Genomic DNA, 17,934 nt, shown 5'->3' with positions numbered 1-17,934 from the left:
CCTGGGCCTTGTCACCTGCCCCTCCAGTGAACTCTTAAGAATTTCTGAACCTTTGTATCTGCCCTAAGCAAAATTTTCTTTTATGGGTTGTCTCCCTTCATTAGAGTGAGCTCCTTTTTTTTTCCTGTTTGTATGTCCAGTGCTTAACACAGTATAAAGGGCTTAATAGCATGGCATGTAATAAGAGCTTAATGAATGCTTTTTCATTCATTTATTTATTCATTCATTATATCATCCTCCTGGTCTCCCAGGCTAGTAATCTTGTCAAAAAAGGTTTTAGAGGTCACGCTAGCATAAGCTGGTAGTGAGCAAACCATGCTAAGTTATTGTGATCACAGTTTTTTTCTCCATCCCTTAATGATACATTCCAGAATTTTTCCAAGAATTGAATTCAAACTCACCGGCCTTCACTTTGTAGACTTCATTACCTTCCTTTTTTTGAAAACCAGGATAGCCTTTGCCCTTCCAAAATCCTGTAGTAACTTTTCAAGTCAAGTCAGCAAGCTTTTATTAAACTTTAGGGGCCGCTAGGTGGCACAGCGGATGGAGCGCCAGGTCTGGAGTCTAAAAGACTCATTTTCCTGAGTTCAAATCCAGCCTCAGACACTTAAGTTAGGTGACCCTGAGCAAGTCACTTAACCCTGTTTGCCTTACTTTCCTCATCTATAAAATGAGTTGGAGAAGGAAATAGCAAACCACTCCAGTATCTTTGCCAAGAAAACCCCAAATGGGGTCACAAAGAGTCACACACAACTGAAACAACTCAACAGCAAGAACAAATACAAGCAGGAAGAAAGATGGTCCCTGCACTTGAGGAGCTCACAACACATGAAAATGAAGCTGAAACGCTTTCATGGAAGGGAGGATACACGTCTGGTAAAAAAAAAAAAAAAGTCTAAAGTCAGGAGTGCAGCCTAGCCTGAAATGACGTCTTTCACCCTCCGTGTTTTACATTTGCCTGTTCCTTCACTGTTCTAGATGTCAGTCTGGATCACTGGATCTCTGGTGATCTAGGCTAGGAATAATATACCCAGTACAGTGACATGTTCTCTTACTATCTGTTAACTTATTTTAGTTATCCCTTCCCCGTAGCCATTTTTTGTGACCATTCCTGGTCAAAAAACTCTTTTTCCTTGACACAGACGAAAGGCAAAATTAAGCTGAGCAGCTCTCTATTTTCCTCGACATCAGTTATCATCATGCCATTCATCCCCAGCAGCGGTCCTCTCTTTTCTTTGACTTTCCTCTTCCTCATGTAGGAAACCCCCTTGCTTTCTTAGTTTTCCTTGCCAGGCACAGCTGATTCTAAGCTTTAGAAATCTTGCCATGTATCTTAGAAGACCGTGGCATGCTTTAATATTCATCCTTTGTTATCTGCCCTAGCTTCCAGTTTCATCACATGTCTTTTACTTTGGTGGAGGAGTTCCCTGTGTATCCACACTAGTGTCTTTAGACAGCTTCCTCTTTTCTCCTTTATCAAATTGGTTTTCTTTATGCCTTTCAGAATTTCATTACTGAGAACTTCCAATTCCTCCTTCCCCTGTAGAATTTCTGGCCATGTGATCTCACCTATCCTTTCTTTGGCTACTTTGAAATCTGATCTCTCGAAATCTAGAGGGCGTTTCAGACTTTGCTCTTTTAGATGGAACAATCACTTCCCTGAAAGTTTCCCATCATTCCCACTGCAGCAACTCGTTCCTTCTTGTTGTTGACAGTCAGATCCAGAATAGAATTTCTCACTGCTTCCACTACTTTTCAGAGGATAAGATTATCAAGATAAATCAGGAGCTTATTAGTTACTGTGCTTTAGACAGAGTGCACATTCGTATAGAGTCTGCGTAATGCTTCCAGTCCAGAAATCATCTCTTTCTTACACTGTAAGCTGTATTCAAGAATTCCAAATCTCATTCTCAGACATTACTTTCTTAACCAACTGTCTATTTCCTAATGTTTGTTCAGGGTTGAGTTGACCTAAGAAAATACACATAATAGAAAGAAAAAGGATTTAAAAATCATTTTAGCAAACATATGGAAACTTACTTCCAAATGAGAAGCATCCCCTTCAAAGACTCACCTTAGGAGGTGAGACCTTGATTTCAGCTATGTTGCCAGTGCTCAGAATTCTCTTTGGAATTGCCTTCAGAGCTAATATGTGAGCCACACAGGAAACCAAGTCTCATTGTTTTATTACCACACCTACATTTTTACCCAAATAGTATTACCCAGCTTAATCACTTGCCTTATTCACCAGCCAAAGCTCTGAATGATTTTGGCCAGTTAAAAAAAAATTCAAGTCTATTCTCAAAAAGCTGAAGATTGGCTACCACTGAGGATATTTAGAAAACTGTATCACAGGTGTGGAAGTCAGCTAATAAGAGGGTTCCATACACATGCTGGCCGATGAATGTATTTCTGAATTATGTAGGTGTTCTTCCAAAGTAAGTACTTTGAAAGGAACATTTCTCATTTGGATGGCATAATTTTTTTAGAGGTTAGTCATATTTCCTGATAGTCATACCTGATAATATAATGAGTGTCAATACTCAACTCGCCCCCAAACCAAATTCCAGCAGCAATATGTCAGAAGCCCTTGTCCCTTACTTCATTGGAACAAAAAGGAAATGTAACACTTGAATTTATTTTAGGCCTACTGCTTAGTGGTCTTTATGAGCTAGAATTGTGAGTTGTATTGAATAAGACAAAGCCCATTTGAAAAGGATGAAGGATAAAAAAGAGTAAAGGTGAAAAACTTAAGGTAAGAGTGGATCAGACACTACCAGTGAGACAGCAGTGTTATTTAAAATAACCTGGTAATATATTCTCTCAAATGGGCTATAGTATGCAGAGCTTTTTTAAGTCTTCCACTGTATTGGACACATCAAATCTTTTTGTTCTACCCCACCTAGTTGGTGCCCCTATTCATTCCGATTGCTTTTCAAAAAAAAATTATTGGTATCTTTTGTCTTTATGTCACTCTCATTTCCAGATATATCTATCTTCCCTCACCTTACCCAAAAAGCCATCTTTCTTTTTTTGCGGGGGGCAGGGCAGTTGGGGTTAAGTGTCTTGCCCAAGGTCACACAGCTAGTACATGTGTCAAGTGTCTGAGGCCGAATTTGAACTCAGGTCCTCCTGGCTCCAAGGCCGGTGCTCTACTCACTGCACCACCTAGCTGCCCCCCAAAAAGCCATCTCTTGTAACACTCTTTTTTTAAAGAAAGAAGAAAGCAGAGAAGCTGTTCTGCAAATCCAACATACTGACAGAGTTTGACAACATGCAGCATTCATTACCTTACTTCTGCAAAAAAGGGGAGGGAGATTCATTTTCTCATGAAATCCTTAGGGACCCAGCTTGGTCATTGTAGTATATGGTACACCGAAAGACAAAATTTAGAAATCTTGGCTGTAGTAAGGCTTATTAGTTACCATGAAAATTATGAAATCTCCTTAGATCTTTCAGAAAGGAGATGCTTATCATCCCCCATGGGTCTGAGAGATGTAGGCCCAAGTGAAGGCCAGCAGATGAACTGGATGGCCTTTGGAGGTCTCATTTCACCCTTGTGCTAAGATGTTTTCCTTCATAAAGACCATCAAGATTGCCCTAAAAAGCACTTAGAGAGAATCATTGGATGGAAGTGATGCTCTAAACACAAGTTACATCTCTTCCTTTGAAGATAGGATCGTAGAAGTTTAGGGTCAGTTTTCCATTAAAAAAATAAACATTTTATTTGTTGAACAGCAGAGTAGTTCTAAAACTGTAGCTTCTGGAAAAACCACTTGTTTTTAAGGCTTCCTTGTACCTCTCCCTAAATTTGACGTTGACTTCCTTCATTTTATTCCCACATTTTATTTTAGTACAGGGTCTTGGGACACAGTCTTGTTGACAAGTTTTGTCCAATGGAATATCCCCAGAATATCTGGTAGACATGAGGTAGTTGTGATTATAAATTTTCATGAAGGACTTGATTTTTCATTTCTTGGCAGTCTTCTTTTTGCCCATTGCTGGGGTCACATTGTGGGGGTAGGCACTTGATACCAGCCATCAGGACGTGGCTATAGAACCTGTCAGACCTGTCAGAGGTCCCATCATTTGCATTTTTTCTTTCTATGAGGCAATTGGAGTTAAGTGACTTGCCCAGGGTCACACAGCAAATAAGTGTCTGAGTTCAAATTTGAACTCAGGTCCTCCTGCCTTCCAGGGCCAGTGCTCCATCCACAGTGCCACCTACCTGCCTCTGCATTGTCTATATTCTTGACAATACTGGCTTTTCATTCAAAGTACCTCCCAACCAGGACTACCTTCTTGGATTTATGAACCTTTCCATTTTGACATGAAGCAAGATACTAGTTTTCCATGTTATTGAGGGCAAAAATTCTTTTTTTCTATTTAAAATTTTGTTGTATTCATGCTACCATTTTTTAACATCACTGCCGTATTCAAGTGACTTCCTCTATTCCACAATAGAACTCTCCCTTTTATAGTAGTTCTCAACAAGTAAATCACACCAGCACACTGGCCATATCTGAGAATCCTTGTTTCATTCTGGAGGGCAAAAATTCTTAAACAGGACAATTGCTTACTGTGAATTATTATTTATTTTCTTCAGTTTGTGGAAAAAATCAGGCATCCAGTTTAAAATTTCTTTTTCATTTGTCTCTTTTGTTTTTATATGGCCAAAATTTCTCCCAGTATTCTTCTTCTGAACCATCTCATGTGATCCCCCCCACCCAAATTAAGAAAAACCCCAGCAAAAGACATTGAGAAAGTGCAAACACATACGCGACAGTTCCACACTGTGGACCTCCTGCCTCTATGAAGGGTGAGCAGGTGTCTGATCATGGCTCTTCTTTGTAGTTTTGCTTGTTTTTGTTGTTTGTCATTTTACAAATACACTTTTGATTGTTTTGTGGCTGTTCTTTCCATTTACACTGTTATAGTCACATGACTGTTCATGGCTGTTTACTTCATTCCACATCAGATAATGTAAGTCTTTCCACGGTTCTCTGTATTCATCATGTTTTGTCATTTCTTTCAGCAAGGTAATATTCCATTACCTTCATGTACCACCGTTTTTAGCCATTACCCATTCAATGTACATCTACTTTGTTTCCAGTTCTTTGTTACTACAAAAAGTGCCTCAAGAAATATTTTTGGTATAAGGGCTTTCTTTATCAGTGACCTCTTGGGGTATGTACCTAGTAATGGACTCTCTGGTTCCCCGAGTACTGACATTTTAGTCACTTTATTTGTGGAGTTCCAAATTGCTTTTCAAAATGATTATACTGATCCACAGCTCCACCAACAATGTACTAGTACGTCCATCTTCCCACAGCACCTCCAGCATTAGCTGTTTATGACTGTTATCTTTGACGAGGTTCCTGTTAAGAAGAAATAGCTTTTTCTAAATAGGATATTTCCTTGGTGCACAGACCACAAATCACTGTCACCTTAGAAAACTGGGGAAAGGGTTCTCCGCTTTCAAGGCAGCAGGCCACTGAGATGGGAAGGCATGGGGGGGGGGGGAAGTGAGTCAAAACTTGAACTTCTTACATAGAGTAAGATTGGAGTTTCTGCTTTTATTTTTGCCCTATTTTCTATACAACTAATTCTCACTCCATCCCTCCTCTATCCATATTTGAAATATGAAATACAAATATGTAACTCAAGAAATTAACTGAATTAAAAGTTCCCAGAGATGAGCCTAACCATGTAATTTTTTTGTTCCTTTGCTCACATTGTGAGGTTAGAAGAGAAATGCCAGCTTTCTAGTATGATTCAATGGACTGTCATATGTTGAAGCTGGAAGGGGCCTTGAGACATTAGTCTAATACAGGCTGTTTATTATGAGGAAACTGAGGCCAAGAGAGGTCCAGTGACTTTCCCAAGGTTACACAGCAAGCTAGTGGAGAAGCCAAGACTGGAGCTGGCAGCTGGTACAAAAGCTGACATGAAGTAACTGGTGAAAAGGAAGGTCAGTTTCACACGCTAAGCAGATCTGAATGGTGATAACCACTTATGCAATCTTTTTTTTCCTTTTTCCCCAAATCAAAATGTGCCTTACCTCAAACAAAACAAACCTTAAAAGCCACCCACTTCTAAGTGTTCTTCCTAAATTTTAAAGGGTTACATTTCATTGTTTATATGCCTGTTTTCTTTTTCTCACATTGGGACAAAAACTTCCAGCTTCCATCTCTGCTGAAGATAGATGCATGAGAGAAGATGATTTAGAACCAAACCAAGGCTTACATTTTGTTTTATTTTGTTTTTTTGTTTTGAAGATTAGGTTCCTCATACTTACTTCTCATTTCTCTTATTCTTTTCTTTTACTTAAGATTGGGAAATCTCATTCACAAAAAAAAAGTCCAGTCATCATGCATTCACTCTAGGTAGAATTACACATGCCCACTGGGCACTTTGATCCCCTCTCTATTCAAGGTGGAAACACTGAAAGAAATGTCGTCAGCCTTGGAAATTTAGTTTTCTCTAACATGCAAGGTAAAGGTAGAGGAGGAGAAATCCAGACAAGAAGAAGGGAAAGTGGAATGGACCAGTGTGTGAAAGCAAGACATAGGCAAGACAGTATTTTGGCAGCAGACCTCAGAGCCAACCTCTTGGCTAGACTTTATCATCCTTCTCTCTCAACAGAAGGCTGTTTCTGAGCTAGTCTCTATAGAAATTGCAACATTTGGCCTCTATGGCAGTATGATCTGTACCCAGGGTGTTTGTTGCGTAGGGGGGGAGCCTTGGCTCCTACTTGTTACTCTTAGTCAGGTCCCAACACCATCTCATGCCCCAGATGTGCCCAGACCCGCTGCCCCTAGATAGATGTCTTCTGGCAGTGGGGTGAAGGTAGAAGGGTTCATCCTCTCTCTTGGTGTTTCCTGACACACTGTCTTCTGAGGAACGTGCATAGTCTCCCTGTATTGATCTTTAGATCCATGGAGAGACAAGTCATTCTTCACATTCTTTCATCTCATAAAGGACTTGATTTGGTTTTTACCAGTATCAGAAGACCCATTACTTTTACAATGCTTCCTGCCGACTATCAACAAATAGTCGAGTTGTTTTCTACAATACTATCAAAGTGTTCAGGTAGCAGGGCCTCTTCTGACTAAAGCAGGAAACCTTCCCTCCTGGCTCCAAGGCAGTCTGAAGTCCTATTATTGGTGCTCAGATATTTGTCACTTTTAGGTGATTATTAGTCAAAAACCATGCATGCCCAGAAATTGTTCTTGATGGCGTACATCTACATCTTGGTGATTTCTCTTCCAAAAGCCTGTGTTTTTTTTTCCTCTATTGGAAAGGACATTTACACATCTGAATGGAGGAGTTAATCTATTTAAAAAAAACCAACCCACTTTTGCTTTGGAAACTGCCATCTTGCAACCTGTTACCATTTTGCAACTTATGAATCATGTAGAGACTGTCCTGGAACATGAACACAGGACAGTTTTTACCAAGTTGTGTAATTTTAAAAAAAATGTTGAGTACCTAGTGATTATGGCAATGTATAGATTTTGAGGATTTCATTTCTTCACACCGAAAGTTCCCAACCTGGAATATATGAAACCCCAGGGAATACAAGAAAGTTATCAAGGAATATGGGAGTACTTGGTAAATAAATATATCATCCTATTGAAATTAATCTCTGTATGTATCTTGTATGTTCTAATTTATGTATGTTGTCTTCCTATTAGAATGTACGTTCCTTGAGGGCAAGTCCTACTTCTGCTATTTGTGTCCTCAGTGCTTAGAAACATGTCTGACACATAGTAAGTGCCTAATCAATACTTGATTGTTTAGCTGATTACTTGAGGCAGATGCGTGGTAAACATTAGAACTTCTTTCATATTGAATAGTGGGCAAGGGGAGACTTACTGAAATCCATGACGTACAGGATCAGAAGAGGTTGTAAATTCTTGCTTTATACTCTTTTTTTTTCTCTTTCTTTTTCCATACTACTTCAGGGAGAGAGGGAGAGATGCTCCTTAGAAAAAGACAGTTTCTTAAAAATATCATTGCATGGTATAGTTAATTCCCAATTCAAGTCTTTGCTCTGTCACTAACCAGCTGTTTGACCTGAGGCACCATTTTCTTTCTCCATGTCACCATTTCCTTATCTATAAAATGAGAAATTAGACTAAATGATCTCTAAGGTACCTTCTGGCCTTAATATTCTTTGATTCTAAGGTCTTCACTGCAGTGGTCCTTGGTGGGTTTATTTCTTGTTGGCTTTTTAATTTTCTTTTTAGTCTGTCCTTCCCCCCGCCCCACCTTTTTAAAAAGAAATTGAAAATCTGTAGTAATGTAAGTGGAAACTTAAAATCACCCAGCTGAGAAAATGCAAGAGTTAAGCTCTCAACACAGCATAAATTGACCAGTGGTTTTACATTTTGGATTCCCATTTGGAATGTTCAAGTTTGGTTGAGCTCCTGTTACTGTAGGAATTCTTAACATTGGCACTTCCTGACTTTGTCAAGTTAGAGTGTGCAAATATAACATGCTGCTACCAAAGGTTTCAGCAGACAATAAAACTTGTGTCTGACCCCAGCCAAAAATGGTTTGACGATCCAATGCCGTATTGCTCCCCCAAACTAATTGTGAGGCATCAGAAGCCATGGCTTCCTGATGGTGAGCAAAGTACATTACTATAAGCAGGAAAAACTGTGGCCAGTGTACTGGGAGAATGGGAACTCCTTGGATGGTGAGTGAGTAAAATCATCTATTTTCCTAAAGCACCCTTCAGGTAAGAGCAGCCAGGTTTCTCTTTCTGTCACAAGCTGAATGTTTTTGGACTTGAAGCTGAATAGGTGGGGGAAATACCATATGCTTTCACTGATCATGATGCCTCTGGACCCACAATCTTAAGCCCATCTCTCCTCTTTTTAAACAGTTCATTGAATACCTTCTTGAAGTCTCTTTTGTAGGTCGTGAAGGGGCAAAATAGGTCCCAGATGTGCAAAGAATTAGACTTATTTCTATGAGACACACAAATGTACTATAAACTTGGTCATCCTGTTTAAAGTCACTCTGAGGCTCTGCACATGCATGGCAAGTACTAGCAACTCCATTTGTTCTTATCTGTCATGTGGAATCACATGTGTGGGGTGAGAGGTCCTCTATGTATGTAGTATGAGGGGAAAGGCTTAAGGAGAAGAGACTTGAGTTTGAGCCCTACCTCTGCTCCCTTAAGGCCTGGCTGAATGGCCCTGGACAACTTATATAAGCTCTTACGGTCTCACTTTCAAAAAAGTTTATCTCTGTGTCCACCTCCCGGTCTAAAAAGCTAGGCAGGCCATATGAGAAGAGAGGAAGGTTGCTGGGAAAGACAACTGCCAAGTCATCTTTCTTTTTCCATACCACTCCTATTTGTTTTAATTCACAGAAGTTCCCAATGGCCTGCCTTACCAAAATCTTTCAAAACCTACCACGTTGCTGATAAGTTAACAAAAAACTAATTTAGATTAAGCTTTAATTTGTGGGAAGTAAGACAGTTAACTAAAACAAATGTACAAGTCCAGTTCGGCTTCTGACACACTCCAAGTGCCGGTACAGTTTCTTTCATTAGGCTGAAATCTTGTCACATTGAATATTATTTGATTTAAATGGGCTGTTGTATGGGGCTTAGAAACTTTTTAATGTGGACATTGCCATCATGGGGATATTTACAGGAATTGAACTCTCTACAGATGGAAGATGGTGAATGAGGATGCACAGGTTCTTCTGGCAGCTGAACTCTTTTGTTGGCCATGTTAAAGTTAGACATATTAAAAAATTTTTTGTATAGAAGCATACAAAGTTGAATCCACCTACATCAGTACTGCTCCAATTCAATTTTCTCTTCAAGCTAAACAAAGCCAAACTTTTGTGCACGCCTGGTGTCGGGTTAAAGCACTATAGGAATGTCTAGTAATGAATTGAAGATGATGATGGTTGAATTAGACCGTCCAGCCCTCCATAAAACAGCGAAGTGGACAAAAGTTTTCTCAGGAGACACTGGCCTACCCTTTCTGTGAACTTCGCCCTCCACAGGGGCAGCTCATTTTCCCCTTTTCCCCACCTTTGGCCACCAGTGCCCACCTGCTCCCCAAGACTCTTCTGTCAGAACTAGAAATGACCTGATACCATTTGCACTTGTTGGTTGATTGACACTCATTTGAACTGCAGTTATAGTGTGTTCCATCAGCCAGGCATTTGCCTTTTAAGTCCCTTATCTCTCATCGTGGTATAAGAGGCTTTGTCTCTTGTTAAAGGAATTTTAGGCATTGGGAAACAGGTGGGGAGACGTGCTTTTGGATAGGGGAGGTCCAAAGTCATACTTTAGGTTCCTCTCTGAAAAAAACTAAACCCAATTTATCCTGCTCTTAGTATCTGTGTGGTCTCTCTGGGCCTCGGCATCCTCATCAGTAAAATAAAGGGGTTGGACTAGATCCCTGAGGTACCTTCCAGAACTAAATCCTTTGAGGATCACTGTAGATGGATCATAAGAGATGAAGGAGCAGTCTCCTCCTCACTCCACCCCCACCCCCAGTCTTTCTTGCTCTCTCCCTGTGACCTCCTGCTCCACTGGGGTCAACAAGCTGGGTCTGCTTGGGTTTAGGCTACAATCTGAGTTACAATGTTTCTGATTTCTTCCCAGACCTTGAGCTAGCCTTGCCCTGGCACAGTCCGACCCACCACCCCGCTCTGGACTCGACCCCTATTTCTCCATTCCCCCTTCATTTTTGAGCACAGGTTGGACTTTTTTCTCTCGTAACCTATCTCTTAACCTCCCTCTGCTCCAGGAGGCCCATATTATGTTATTCAGCACATCTGACCACCTTATTTTAGTTATTATTTAACAATATTTCTATACATTATCCCTCCTCCCTTTTTCTGACATCCAGAAAATTTACCCTATGCCTCCCCCATATTATTTCTACCTCTATCAATGAAGTTGCGGATAAGAATGTATCATTAGAATGCACCCTTTTTGTAGACAGTCATGATTGTATGTGCATTGCCTGACTAAAGTAAAATCGTTCCACTTAAGTGTGCAAGAGAAATCTTCACAGTTTTAAATTGGAGATAAAAAGGAATGCATTTGTGCTTTAAAAAGGGGGGGGCACTTAAAGCCTTCAGCTTATTTGCAGATAGGTCTGTGTTCTCCGGGAAAGTGTAATGGGCCTCAGGTCAGCTGCATTGATTTAATGCATTACTCAGGCTGCCCGAGCAGGGGGAGAATCTTCTTAGACTGCATTAGAAGTGCCTCGAGCCTCTATGACTCCTTTTGATCAAATTTCTTGTGAATGATGAGTGTCATGCCCTCTTCAAGCCAGCTGTGAGAGGGACTGCTCTGGGACTCGTAGGGCATGCTGGAACACACCATACCGGGCACAGAGACGAGAGCTTGCTACAAAGGTGAGAGAAGCAGACACAACTTCGTACTGGAGAACACCAAGGGGGAGGATCTTATTTCATTCCCGTCTGCGGGCTGAGTGTACATCAGACCTTGAGGTGCTCGGATTCAGACGAGAGTAAAGGGGTGGGTGATGGTCCTGCCTTCTTAGTACTTGTACAGACAGGAGTGTTTCCAGTACTTCTTGTGAGAGCTCACCGAGGAATGGGAAATTCTTTTAAAGCTCAGGAAACGTAAGCACCAACACCATGGCTGAGGTAAGAAAAGTTCCCATTTTAGACCCTGGAATGCCTGATTGTAGTAGACAACTTTTTTTTTCTCATTTTGGGGACTGCGGGGTGTGTGTTGCTGCTGGAATGATGGGGTTTGTGGAGGCGGCCCTTTTGAGGGGAGTGTTGTCTGTTTGGGCTTTAATGGGTTCTAATGCTGCATGTTGAGGCATTTGATGAGTTAATTTTCAAAAGAGCTGCCATACCTGGGCTGCTGGGCTGCGTGCTCCCAAGCTGTCTGCAAAGGGGGAAAGCTGAAATTTTAGCTTACTGCACCCAGGTATAAACACCAGTTGGGTAATTGTTTTCAGACTGAAGTGGTCGGGCTCTGAAAACCCAGAGAACCTTATGATGTCTAATTGTACAAGTCTGGGATATACATTAATCACAATAAAAATCTTTGATTTGTGACCTAAATGTATTCTAAGGCCAAGTGCTTTAAGCAGATACATTAGAGTTATTGTGATGTATAAATGCACTGGGAGACCAGAAAGCCATACAGCTTCTCTCTGGAGTTCTTTGGGAATGAATGTCTAAGTGTTCAGTAATCGAAGCCCCATGTCTGCATTTTAGACACATTTCATTGCTGACTCTCTCTGCCTCTCAAAAACTAAAGCCAGTAATACTTTTTTCCAAATGAGGTAGACATCTACTTGGCATTGTTTGGTTCCATGGAGTGTTTTTCTTTGAAGTAATTAAGCAGCTAAATAGCTGACATTTAAGACAGGCTATTTTTTCTGGCTAGATTTGGTTGTCTGTGGAAAACTAAACATGGCCTCAAATGTAAACTTAAATCCATTATCATTTTGCTAGGCAGAATTACACAGAAAGCAGAGTGGCAATTACTGTCTTTCCCCCTACCCCCAAGCCCCCACCACGTACCCACCATTTCCCAAATATTTTCTGTAACACAGAGGGTAGGAAGGAGAGTTGTGACTGATGTAAAAGAGTTTCTGGGAAAATGTAAAATTACTTTCCCCCCGGATTGTCAGGTTTCAGAACAATTTGTAAAAGTCTGGATTGTGTTTTTGAAAAAAAAATCTTCTCAGGGTTAGTTAAAACTGAGAGTTAAGTTGAATTTTTAATCTTTCTAAATGAAAGCCCGATAAAATGGTCACTTGTCACTTTAAAAAAAATCCACAGATCTGAGATTTAAAGCAAATTAGCTTAATAAATTGGCCAGACAGTGGCATTGCATGTTATACTATATTCATTGGGTTGTGAGAGCTTCTTGAGTCTGTAATAAATTCCCCCCTCCCCTTTTTAAATTCATATAATTGCTTGGCCTCTCGGACCCGGAGAGCTGATTGTTTGTCTTATCTTTGGGTGAGCTGACTCTGTTCTGTGTTGCAAAACCTGGAGGCGGGCTGGGTTTCTTAGTGTTCCTGCAGCCTGCAAAAGAGTCAGCTTCATTAGTCTCACGATGGCACATCCCATGCATGGCTGGTGTTGCCACTTCCTTCCAGCTAGTCCTGGAGCATGATCCGGGCTGCCTTGGTTTGGATAAGCTTGTAAGGATTTGTCAGCCAGATGTGACAAGATTGTCAAGAGGCAAGTAAAGGAGGAGATCTGATATTAATCAGTGCATAGCTTGGAGCCAAACTTTCTCAAATGCTGTGTAGTAACATGTTCTTCTCATTTAGTGCCTCTCTTTGTGGCTCTGGAGCTGCCACTGGTCTAAGTTTGACGGTTAAATGGGATGCCAACTAACAGCCTTTAATTGTATGAATAAAATTCTACTGGGGGGGGAGGAAAAGGTGGGAATCACACTTTGTATTTTTTTTATGTTTCCTCCAGCTTTTATAGTTATATTCACTAGAGTCCTCTGAGGATGAGGACACTTAAATAAGGCCAGGCTCCCAGAATATCTCTCTCCCAATTCATGGTCAGAACCAGCTTTCCTATTAGTACTTAGGAGTCCTAAGGAGGAGGGGCCCACTAATTTTCTGGGAAACCCTGTCGGAGGTGGGTTGCAAAAGGGACCTTTGAGAAACTTGTGTGTACATATGTGTCTATGTGAGAATTACTGCCATTTGGGGGACACAGGAGGTAGCATGGAATTTTGTACATTTAACAACAGTTAAAAATTTTAACTATTCAATGACCTGGATTATATTGTGCAAGAGACTGTCATTTTTCCAGTATGCTGTGCAAACCCTCCCCCCATAACAAATGTTGGGTTTGATTGTTTTAACTTATCATTAGACTTTTGCATAATCATTGCACAGTTTTCTTAAAGAGTTTTAGTTCAAGGGTACATGAACAAGCATAGAAAAAGAAACCATAGACTGATATGTAAGGTGAAAGGGATCTTAAGAGTACCACTTGAGATTTAAAAAAAGACCTGAGAATTTAGAGGAATTAGCCAAAAAAAATCTAAGCTTTACAATGCATTTGGCAGAAAAAAAAACCCAAACAAATTTTAAATGTTAAAATAACTTTTGCCCATCCCAGGAATGCACATCACTTAAATGTTATAAAACATCAAATGGATTGAAAAGTACAAATTTTAAAGTAAAGAAAAACTACAATTAGTTTTTACTTCTTTGGTTTTTAAAAATTAGATCATACAACTAGTTTCTTAAAAATAATTACAAAGAATTATGATTATCGTTACCTTTTTATCTAATATTAAAAGAAAATCTGTTAATAAGTCTGATTTCACCAATAAAAGTGCATAATTCATCTAGGCTACTGTTGAATAAATGGATATTATCGCTTCATCCAAAAAGTTAAATGATCAAAAGTATTGACTGTGTAGATAAAATGTACAGTAGCACACGTTTGGTTCAGATATGTAATTGTGATGAGGCATCATCCTTGAAATAATTTGTAATATCATCTGGAAGCGTTTAGTATATTGAAACTGATAAGAATTCAGGGACTGAGCCTCTTTCTAAACCTTGAACAGAAAGCTGGTAGCTTGAAATGACTAATTGGTGCTCAATAGATAGCAAACCATGATCTGTTAGTTTAGGTTGTAATCTACTTTAGAAATGGCTTCCCTTGTCAATTTCGAGAAGTTCTGCAACCGTAATGACTTGCAGATAAGCTCCCCAAAACGTTTCTTTCTCTTTGCAGTAGTAGACACATTCCAGTCTTGCATGTGTTTCGGTATGGTGCGGATTGGCAGCTTGTTATTAAGGTCGGTCTGAACGGAGTAGCCAAGCAGTTGTAAAATGTCCTGCGAGAGGAAGGATGTCTTCCTGATTTCTTACTTGGAGGTGCAAGAAGTCAACCTTATGATCCAGTGGAGTATATAACCGAGCCTCAAAATATGCCTGTAATTTATAAATGCGTGGGATTAAATATACATGATACAATGAGCCCACGACATACAGTTTGACAGTAAAATTGAACTACAGTATAGAGTATTTGCTGACGTTTAAAAAAAAAAAGCAGCAGTTGTCTGTGGCCTTAGTAATTATTTTGACAGTGCTCATTAACAGAAGTTGCCCTGAGGGGCCCTGTAGGGTAAATGACTTGCCAGAAGAATGGTGGTAGTGATTTGTTGTTGTTTTTAATCTCTCTCCCCCCCCCCACCCCAAGCCAACATTTCATTTAGAGATAGCTTTTATAACAAGCTGCCTTCTTCAGAAATGTGATCCTTCTTTTACACCCCAAATTTTCCTATTTCAGGTCCAGAACTCCTCTCTTTTCAGTGCCGAAGGTAACTGTTTAGGGAGAAGATTCATTTAAAAAAAAAATTTAAGTTGGCGAAGTTTACAAATTTTCCATGGCAGATATGTTTTGTTTTTTTTTTAAGAAATCATTTAGGCCACTATTAATAGCAGTATGGAGTTGGTATTTTGAAAGTTTTTTACAAATGGAGATTGACTTAAAGGGAGTATTTCCCATTACTCTCTTAATCTTTGAAGCTTCCCTAATTCTGGAGATTCTTGGGGTTGGAGTGTGGTGGCACTTCTGCACCCAATATACACTTCCATTTTAGCCGAAATAAGAAAGTCTTTAAAAACAAACAAAAACAAAAAGGAAGACTAAACCCTTTTAGTGTCCAGTTTCTGACCTCCCGAAACTCTTCACAGTTATAGCCAAACAAGTTGCAACCCCATTGGGGTCCACACATGGTCTCATTATTGTAAACTGTGGTAACATTGCCTCAGGGTGGTAATAGTCTTATTCGATCAATGTGGGGCCCAAGAGAAATGAAGAAAGAAAACTGTGTCCAAAGCAGACAGAAAAAACCCTGTCAAAACAATACCATGTGGAAAACGGTTGTCACATGTATGTTTTGACTCAACTAGACCTAACAATAGGGGTTGGTGTTTTTTTTAAGAGCATGGTTGTAGCTACTCTTAATTCTTTATCCCATGTGGATAGTTTTTGCTGTCCTGCTGTGTAAGAAAATAAGCATCTGAATAATTTTCCTGCTTCATACCAACAGCCAACCCCCCTCGCCCCCATATTTCAGAAACATTTCCCCTACGCTTTCAGAGATAAGTGTCTAATTCCAGAGAACTGGAGGCCCTGCCATGTCGCTACCATTTTTCATTGAAGGATAAATTCTTACTCTGGTGCTTTTGACATCTCGTGATATACATACTGGCTTCCTTAGGTGCACTCACAGTTTGTTTGGAATGGCATTCCTCATTTAATTATGCCTTGGACTTCAGTGGCATCCTGGGAATTAAACTGAAACTGAGCTTATAGAGAATTAACACAGAACGGCACAGCTCATGGTTTTGGTTTTGGTTTTCTTTTTAATTGGCAGTAGGTTGTTTTGGATCTTCCTCAGCAAAGTTCAGATCCCCCGATGCAGCCGTTTATGGCTCTGCTAAGTGCCTACCTCATGGACAATGGCATAGGATTGAAGACATCTCAAAGTGCAAGAGTTGAGCCTCAATTCTGTCTTCCAAGCTGAGTAAAATTCAAAATACCAATCCAAAAGTGCAGCTAGTTTCTGCCCATTGACTTTTCTAAGGGTATCTGAAGATGGCTACTGTACATCCCTAATTTTAGTATCAAATGGAAGACGTTAGTGAAAATGCTTTTAATTCTGTGTAGTATGTCTTGAAAAGGAATAGAAATGTCTTATTTTGCTTTGTTTTAAATACTCTATTTAAAACTTTTTCTTTATTTCCTTTTTCTCAATGAAGTTATTAGTTCTGAAAATAAAAAGAAGACATTAATGTGATACGTTTTTGAGGGGAGAAGTTTATACTTGTATTTCGAGAGAGATCAAAAGAAAAAGGAATTTACTAGTCACCTGTCTTTGCACTAGACAGCCGCAGAACTATAACTTCCCTTCTGCAAGATTCACACAAACACATCACCCACAACTCTGTCAGATTTTCATCTCCCAGAATAACGGCCCTTTCTTGGTGGTACCACCATCCTCTCCAGTAATCCAGGATGGAATCTTCACGTGATTATTGACTGCCCCACCTCCCTTTTCTCTTCATTCTTCTTTGCCATTTATTCTGTCACTTTCCAGTGTTTTCTTTTAACATGTATCTTGCATGGAACCATCATTTTTTTCTTGCCCAGTGCTACCACCCTGTTGTAGGCCATCATCACTTCACATCTTGATCATTACCTTCTAATTAGTCATCTTGTCTCCCAGCTCTGCCTCACTTGCACTTCTTAAAAGTGGATTATGTGAAGTTACGTTCCTGATTTTTAATAAAAAGAAGAAGAAATCTTCCAAGTTTTCCTATTACTAACAGGCTTAAATCCAAACTTTTCATTCAGGCGTTTATCAGGCCCCACAGTGCCTAACCAAGCCAAGCTCATAAGACATTACAAGATGAATCTCTTTATTCCAGGCAAACCAGTCCCCATTCCCTTCATCCATGTCATCCTAATTCCACTTCTGTGCCTTTCCCTGTGTTGTCCCCCCACTCCCCAAACTACTTTTTTTTTCCTTTTACTTAATTACATTTTATTTTTAAATTTGCCTTCTCTTTCTCCCCCACCCTCAGGAGGAAGCAAGAAAATCAAAAGCCCTGTTAAAGCATGTACAGTCAAGCAAAACAAATTTCTCCCATTGGCCACGTCCAGAAAAAGGTCTTAATCTCTTCGTTATCTTTTCCATGAACTCTGGCTACGATGCCTTTAGAATTCACTGTTGTACGTTTAGGGTATGTTCTGACATTGCCTTATTCTTTCCCATACATATTGCTTGTCTCTGTGGTGAAGCTGTAAGTACCTCAACGGGGAGGGACCATGTTTTATAGCCTCTATATGTTAGGTGCTTGAAAATACTTGAAAGAATGAATGAATATCTTAAAAAGAAAAATATAGAAA

The 17,934-nt window shown here is 39.9% G+C and overlaps 1 pseudogene; it reads right to left on the bottom strand.

The window, feature by feature from the left end:
* Window positions 1-3,748: 3,748 nt before the first annotated feature.
* Window positions 3,749-13,108, bottom strand: LOC118829609 (annotated as a pseudogene).
* Window positions 13,109-17,934: the final 4,826 nt, after the last annotated feature.

Source organism: Trichosurus vulpecula, chromosome 8, assembly GCF_011100635.1.
Source record: "Trichosurus vulpecula isolate mTriVul1 chromosome 8, mTriVul1.pri, whole genome shotgun sequence".
Lineage (NCBI taxonomy): Eukaryota > Metazoa > Chordata > Mammalia > Diprotodontia > Phalangeridae > Trichosurus > Trichosurus vulpecula.
Note: the sequence above shows the minus strand (reverse complement) of the source record. Positions and strands in the feature narration are given on the sequence as shown.